Raw genomic sequence first — 9,049 nt, forward strand, 5'->3', positions numbered from 1 at the left:
CTCTGACTTTTACAAAATCATTTTCAAAGAATAAACTTTTATAAAATAACCAAAGCGAACAACACGCGAAGAATCAATCATAAAATTATTTTCATAAAAATTAAATAGATATAAAATATATAGATTACATAATGTATTGCATACATATTTCTATATATTATATCATAATGTATACAAGAATCATTTATAAAGTTATCTTTCCCTAGTCATGCCATAAAATAAAAGAAAGACGCAAGGAAAAAAGATTAAAATATCTTCAACTGATAGCGCAGTTCCGTTATGCTATTCCGCGGAAGTACGAAGTAATATAAATGAAAATAAATAATATCAGGAAATAAATGATTACGTAAAACTTGAAATTTACTTCGGATATCCTCAGACAATCGAAATCCATCGTCAAGATTCGCAGAAGAATCCCCATTTGTAATTTCCTCATACATAATCTCGCTTTAGGATATCTTCCTAATTTATGAATCGTCGAGAAAAGATGTAAATACAATCGAAATGTTATCTACGACCAGGATGAAGAGAAAGAGGGAAACATTGTGGACCACAATGGGATTAAAAAATATATCCCAAAGGCGTGCCCGATTCCACTCCAGCGACGATCGATCATTCGTATATATTACCATTTCCGCGGTAGAGTTTGGTGCGCGGAGAGAAAAAGAGGATATCCATCTTCCCGTGGCATTCGACGTCGACGTCTGCGGGTATACACTATCGTTGCCATTGCTATGTAAGGGAACCGTCGCTATTTCTCTCGGGGAGAATACGATAGGAAATAAAAGTGACAACGTTTCCCGCGCCCGCGTCGGCTAAACTATTTCTCTCATTATTTCCCTTTTCACTTCGCCAATGACAGGCTATCGGAATCGTGGTAATGAGCTGCAGTTTTGTACGAGTCGATCTCCAGCGCGTGATATCCACATTCTTTCGTGAGAAAAGTTTCTCGTTAACTTTACACTATCAGAAAGAAACTCCGTAAAGTCGTAGAATCGAAGGTTTCTTCGATTAGAAAAACGCCATGTTTCGTTTTCTATTTCAGGAATGTCAAAAGTAACATTCTTTTAAAAGAAATAAATCTGACATTTAATCTAGACATTTGAATTAGAAATTAAATTATACGGGGCCAAATATATTCGGGCTGTCCGAATCTTTCAAATTGCATAAAACATAGGTTGGAATAAAACTCGGTGTCAGTAAAATCTGCAAAGATTTAACTGACATGTCCCTTCATTCGTACATGTATTTTATGGACAAATTCAAGTTGGATATATCCACTGTGGAAAAATCGATTGACATGACGTTTGCTATTAATGATCGCACGCCTAACAGATCGAAACTTTTGCAAAAGCGTCACTAGTAGATTGAGTTACGACAATAGTTTACTGAGTTTACAAAAGTTGAAGATCGAAATTCTTGCGGTAATTACCATTTCCTATTCAAATGGCATTTCAATGGTTGACACTTCAATATATTGAAACCGTCGCTTTAAAACACAAATTATTATGAAAACGAAAGAAACAGGAAAGTTTCATGTTTAATAATATTAACATTATTTTGAGCTCATCGTGATGATTAGAATACATATATAGTATGAGAAGTGCTTCAACAAGACATTGCATATTTGTGATGTGACAAAAATGAGTTCAAAACATTCCTTCTCTTTACTAAAGATATTTCCATTCTTTTAGCTTGTCATTAAATGTTATTAAATTATATGTTATATACTACTACAGATAATAATAGACGTTAATTAGATCAATATATTATATCGTGGTATATCAAAAAGTAATAAGATGCATTTTTTTCTCAAGATTTAACAACACTGCAGAAAATAAACTGCGTCGAATAGAAAGATACTTCCTCATTCGTCTTAAAGACAAAAATGAAGCTCGAAATTAATTTGAAACAGATAATATTCGTGAAATAGATAATATTCAAAAAATGTTTGATGTTATAAAGACTATCACAGAATCTAATTTTCGATATGAAGATCTCTTGTTAGAAGAATGGAAAACTCGCTGGCGCAAGTACATTATTTCGAAGAGATGCTACCTTGAAGGATAAACAGAAACTGTATTGTTTTTAATAAATAATTTATTATGTTGTTTATTAAAAATTAAATCTCATTACTTTACTAAAACACATCATGTACATTATTACATATGAGAAATGTTATACGTTTGTTTATTCATTAATGTAATTACTTAATCAAATAAAACGTACAAGTTAAACCAAGTCGGACTAGAATAGAACGGCGGTCAACAACAGTATGTGGTCGTGATTCGATCGGTTCGTTTGCGAAAGCTGGTGAAAATAGAAAATGAAAATAGCAATTTCACGGCGTAGTAGCGGAAGAGGTAAAGAAGACGATGGAAGATGTCTGAAAGAAGGCTGACGTGCCCGAAAGACGAAAGGCGAAACGAGTAGCACACCAAGAAGAAGGAAAAAAATACGAAAGAAAACGAGGGAAGAGACAGGCGTGATTCGAATCTTGTGCGATACGAAGACGTGGTAGAGATGCGCTCTTTACCACTCCGAGACTTCCTTACTTCCTACTTTTTCGAACTCAGCGCGCACGTTCCGCCTCTTCACTTCGTCTGTTCTTATCCCCGGTTTCGATTAATCCTTACACTTACAAGTTCGAGCTTGTAATAATGGCGGCAAATTTGAAGAAGCATCGTTATTTAAAACTGAAATTATTTTAAAATATTCCTCCATTTGTTTCCATAGCAGAAAAATCTTCCAAGCAAATTTGTGAGAAATTGCAAATTTCTTACAATACATTACACAGCAAAGTAATAATACTAGAAATAAATAATTTTGATAAACGAATGGTATATTCAATTATATTTATAAAAATACAAAACGATATTTTGCTTAGAATTAAACCAATGGATGATAATGTTTCTTATTTATATCTTCATTTAATTCTAATAACGAATTGATTTGACGACAAGACAACAATAATAAACAAGATAAATCGATGTAAAATTAATTCAAGTTCAGACTATGAACAGAGTAAGTAAGCTACGTCAATTTGGTGGGCAGCGCTGACGAAACGAGCGACAAATTGTGATTAGTCGGCGTCCCTTCGCGCCTGGCAATCCATTAGAGCGACGGGGATCTTCTGATTAAAATTCACCACCTCCTTCATTCCACCGTCGTTAAGACGGTCGCAAAATCGTGTCTGCTCTTCCCGATCCACCCAAAGTTACGAACGGGAAGATAAAGAGGATGCATGAGAAAAAGATAGCGGCATGAAACTGGCAACGCTGAGAACATCGTGTCGTTATGAAATGAAACTTACTGTTTCGTGTACTGTACAAATATAGCGAGTGTATGTACTCTCGTGGTGTGAGCATGAAAACATCGGTGAATGCTGCGAAAGTAATCATCCGAGATGATTAATGGAACTATCATCTGTATTGCTTCAGCTGAAGCAATTTTTAAAATTTCAAAGAAATAGAAATATATTTTTAATACATATGTTTGCAAAAAAGAGATGAAATATCCATTTATGTATGAGATGCGTAGGATTCAACTTTATCTTAAAATTTCATTTCGTACAGTTGATCCAAATAATATATCAATGGAAATACCTCTCACAAAGATTTGAATTGAAGTAGATAAACACACACGTTTTCTTACTGCTTTCACAATAGGAATCGATTCGCCATAAATGACAGTCATCATCACAAGTCGAACGAAAGCGGTACGCTAGAAAGACTACTATATAATAAATAAATTCATATTGAGGATATCGCAGATTAGGATATATAAGTAGATAAAGCGAGGAGTACCTTTAGAGAATACAGTCCAGTTCCTGAAGAACCATGTTATTTCTTGGTTCCCGGCCAGCCCGATGGTGCTCGAACTATTTTCTGAATACGTAACTCTTGCCTGCGGAGAGGCAGGCAGCCAAATATTCATGCGACCTCATATCGTGAAATGCAAACGGATGATTCGTCTCTTGCGATACGTAAACTAGATTATGCGCCACTGAAGCAGGATAGAATCGTAGCGAGAGGTGTACAGCGAATAAAGTAGAAAGCAAAGGAGCCCTACGGGCCGTCTAACGCAGACTCGAAGAATATAAAATCAAAGAGAGTTAAGATTCTAAAACATTGAATGTCTGCACAATTTTGTTGCCTCCGCAAAGCAGTTATGCCTTTCGAAAGCATCTCGAAAAATAAATTTAATATAAGTGATTCTTCTTGTACGAATCTTGTACTTTGTTTTTTTCATAAGGACACATACATATTGTAATTTGTATAAACATCATTTATTTGTAAAATCATTTACATGGTAAGAAAGTTTGGAGCGGCAATATAATCTATACATAAGAAAACTTTGATAAAATTATTTTTTCTTCACTGAGAAAAATGATTTTGTTTTAGGAACAAATCAAAGGGAAACAAATGTGATATTTGTTAAGAAAACGATCGATTAATTATAATTGCAAATTAATTATTTCTAGGGGTGTGCGGATACTTGGAAATACGAGTCGGGTCGAACATTCGGGACCCGATTACTACTCGATCCGATTCTCAATCGAGGCTCGGATATTTTATTATCAGTATTTTCGGGTATTCGCTATTATTTCGGAATCTCGATATTAGTAGCAGTATCTCGCTAGACAGTATTTCGCTGTTTCTCAAATTTCAAGCGAAAGATTGTTTTCTGATGCTGGTAATAACATTATTATAGTCACTAAGTAAATTAATATCAACAACGAAAAATTATGCTTTCTACACTATAATTTAAAATAAAGCAATTATTCATACATAGCTTTTTTCTTATTTAACTACTTTTAACTTATTTAACTACGCGATTTTATATTTAATTACACGACACATACGAAACGCTTCCAAATTTAAAAATTTAAGATCAGTCAGGAAAATTTTGTCTCGACTCGAATATCGAGTCCTGAATTTCCGAATAGAGTCTCGAATTATAGTTTCGGATTTCAAATCAAATATTTTATCCTGACATTCAGGTACCCGAACATTCGAGACCCGCCCGAGCCGACCCGATCATTACGCAATCCGATTCGAGGTTTGGGTATCCGAATTTTTCGGGTATCCGCACTCCTACTTATTTCTCATTTGTCAATGTAATAAATAATCAATAGTATCGCTAACAAATAAAAAGCTCATACATATAGAAGCCGTAAAGTCTCCATCATAAGAAATTGACTAATCTATTCAAGTATTCTTCCTATTTGACTGCTCCTATTTGATTGGTCAGTTTCCTTTAACTTAAGACTTCATTATCAATTATGACTATGTAAACGATCCTAGTTTATTATCCAAAGATAGGTTAGATTCTATATAGTTTGCTTCTATTACTAATAATTTGTTGATATAGCAAATTAACAGCAATCACAACAAACCAATTTGTTGTCACATGTTTACAGATCATTTGTTCAAGGTATTGATAATTTGTTAAATTAACAAAATTCTTTCTCTCAGTGATATTAAGGCAGAGTTAAAGAATAAATAAGATTAATTACTGATAGTTTGGAAAAGTTTTTTAAATAAAATTAGTTCTCCACGCATTTTTCGTGTCAAATTTAGAAGCGCGATGAAATTTTAAATAAAAATCAAAATTTAATAAATTTTCGTGCATCGTAATTGACGTGTAATTTTCAAAATATTGAAACATAACGGTGCATTGTTTTGATTAATAATTACAACTTTTCGTTTTCAGTTAGAACATAAAAACCAATGAAATATAAAATACGTACGTATATAATTGTCTCCCCATTTCCAATTTTCTGCCTGACAACTCTGCGCTTTATTTTAATTCCTATTAAATCACTTTAACCTAATTTGTAAGAGCCAATGATCTCAACGACATTATTTCTTTCTTTAAATATGTATTTATTCAATGTTTTATGATTGATAAAGGTTGATAGAAATTTTGTGTTAAGATTTAGTTATAATTTAAACGATAAACCAATACGATAAATGGGAAAAATGTTGCTCTAAAAGTGGACGATTTCATTTCATGTGCCGAGAGTTGTTTACTCATCTCCATGATGTGTTTGCGCATTCTCAGAATAATACTGTTTTGCCAAAATTTCCCTCCTCTTTCCAATAGGAAGCGAACGCGTCTAAAAATCTACTTTTTACAATCAAAATTCGCTTTTGTCAATAAGCATAAATGAAATTTGATTTTTCTCCAAATTAATCTTAAAAAGAGTTCGTTTAGTAAAAAGTAATTAGTGTAAATAGGTCACACATAATCACGATCCAATTGGCTTTGCATGGAACATGTAAAAACGTTAATTAGTCTATTAAAGCTTTTTATTTTAATGATTATATACTTCAATTAAAACTTCATTCAAGTTGATTTTACGGCTTGTGGTCGAATACTCATAGAAACGTATATGTAGCGACAAAAAAGTTTTCCTCTCATTTCTCCGGTTGATATGTCTGCTTGCTTTTTGCTCGCGAAAAGTTACGAACGATAGCATCCGCTTAGTATTATGTTGGTACGAAGTTTTTCGACTGCCGGCACGTAGTTGTCTCGCTGAACAATATTTTTGTACCCGGACAAGCCGATAAAAAGTACCGGGATACTTCCCGTAATTAACCACTATACGATGCTAGAAAAAGCAAAAAATCCCACATCTAACGATAGGCAATCGTACATTTGTGTCTGTAAACTGAAAAAAAGTCAATAGTAGGACAAATGTATTATTTAGAACAACGCAATATGGACGAAGTAGAAATGGTCAGGTCCAGGCAAGATGGGAGCGAACTTCGCCAGAACAGATTAATTTTCTATGCCATTCTCCTGTTGGGAACTGCTCCATTATCGATCCTGTTGCTGACGATGGTGGTGTAGGAAGTCGTCGGTATAGTGTTGCGGGAGGTCACAGTTATGCAACAAATTGTGATAGGAAACACCTGGATATCCGAGTAAGATTGAATGAATTGCTCGATTCTAATATCAAAAATAATACAATTTTCGAATTATCTATGCAAAGTAATAACCATAATAAAACTTTCTCATAATCACGAAAGCCGTCCCAATTGCTGGCATCCTATTTTCCATATTCGATAAATGAAAAATATTCATCAGCTGTAATTTACATTAAAATTCATAGGACAAGCGTGTTCTCGCCACGATAACATCTTCATGTGCAAATACACGTATTTCGCCTGCTCTGTATACACCATCAGCGAAAATTGCGAATGCTATATCACGCGACCCTCGGGATTTTATGTATTTCGCGGCCGACGACCAATCGCCTAGTTCTCTGTCTATAAACACAGGAGCAGACATGGGTTACGAAATATTAATTTCCGAGAATTCCGGATACAACGTAACACATCATTAAATCGTTCGGTGCAAAAAAAAATGTCCATAGAGTTCCGTAGTAGAATGTTTTCCATAGATACACACAAAAGCGTAAAATTTAAAGGAAGTTTGAAATGGACGGTGCATTGAACTGATTCAGCAGATGAGGAAAAACAACTGTATAAAATAAAAGCAAAAACTATACTCAATGATAATTTTTAAATTTAGTAAAATATTCTCCATGCAACATTTTTATTATATAAAAATATACTGCTATTAAAATTAATGTTATATAATATTTTATATATTATTTAAATTATATTATAAAAAAATATTTATAAAGTTCTAGTAAAAATATATATATAAATAGATTTTATTTATTGTAATATCTATATATTTAGATTGTTTTAAAATTATTTAATTTTGTGGAATTCGTGTAAAACAAGAAAAAAACAATGATCGAAAATGAACTCGAATGGCAAATATACCGATAATATCGAAGACTATCTCGAAAAATCCATCGAAGTAGTTAAGAGCATTAAAAAAAGATATAAATATATATATCTTATCGATAATTCAATAAGCTGCTCGATATCTCCGACCATTAGTTTCTTCCTTTTTTAAATATCCGCCGACTCATGAAGTAGCAATCTGTTTCAGTAATAACTAAAGTAAACGACTGGACGTGACGTCACTCGCTTGCAGTGTTACTAAGTCGAACGCAATGATATTGTCGAAGAATGAAGGAAATCGATATCTCTGAGGTGGACAACAAATTTGCATTTGTATTGCGCGGCCATTACACATTAACGTCGAACTATTTTTGCTTCAAAAATTGATGCACGCCATGTTATCTTTATTTTCTATTTTCGTTTCCTAAACGACAATTTTAAGTTCTAGAATGTCTCGATCAATACCACTTTGCCTCAACAAAGAGATTCGTTTAATTACGGAATATTTTTTTAGTTTCCTCGTGATTTGTGATGCAATTGGATTTTTATGAAATTTCAATAAAACTCCTTGATCGCATTTTTCCCTACGAATAATGAAAAATCGATTGAATAAGAAAAAACTAAAATTTGTGAATAGCTTATCTAGAAATATTGAATTCTATTGTATGAAGTAAGAAAATGTTAATTCATAAATTATTTAAATAAAGTAAAAAAACTTCAATGTACTGCAAGTTACATTATCGGTGCTATTAACGTCAGTATTATTCCTCTAACTAACATCGCGAGCTAATTGACGTAGTATTTGATTCAACTAATTATTCGTCTTTGCGCCAGTGTCTTTTCGTGCTCGTCTCCGTTTCCTCCTAGCCTACTAATTACGTACAAATATTCTGATGCGCTAGCACTCCTTTTGTGTAAACTTATGCCTTCGTACACATATATAGTGCTTGCGCAGATGGGAAATCGCACAAGTACAACTAGAGAAGCAAACATCATCTATGCACTTTGTAGTTTCGACGTATATGCTTGCTGATACTTTGTATGTCGTTGTTTATCGTACTATTACTGTGATTGCCATAGATATATTACATACAATTTATGAATTATTTATTCTAGATATTAGTATCATGTTAGCGAGATTAGTTTTTGCATTAAGCCACGGAGGTTTTCATCAGCATGCAAATTCCAAATTCGATTTTGCGTTTCTTATGTATGATACAATATATATATATATATACATATATATATATATATATATATATATATATATATATATGTGCGAG

The 9,049-nt window shown here is 33.2% G+C and overlaps 1 protein-coding gene across 1 annotated transcript in view; it reads right to left on the reverse strand.

Moving 5' to 3' along the window:
- The window catches only part of LOC108689800 (TWiK family of potassium channels protein 18-like), a 52,765-nt gene that overhangs the window by 41,676 nt on the left and 2,040 nt on the right, over positions 1-9,049 (reverse strand). The gene's annotated exons all lie outside the window — the stretch shown is intronic.

This window comes from Atta colombica, unplaced genomic scaffold (assembly GCF_001594045.1).
Source record: "Atta colombica isolate Treedump-2 unplaced genomic scaffold, Acol1.0 scaffold277, whole genome shotgun sequence".
In the NCBI taxonomy this organism is placed as follows: domain Eukaryota; kingdom Metazoa; phylum Arthropoda; class Insecta; order Hymenoptera; family Formicidae; genus Atta; species Atta colombica.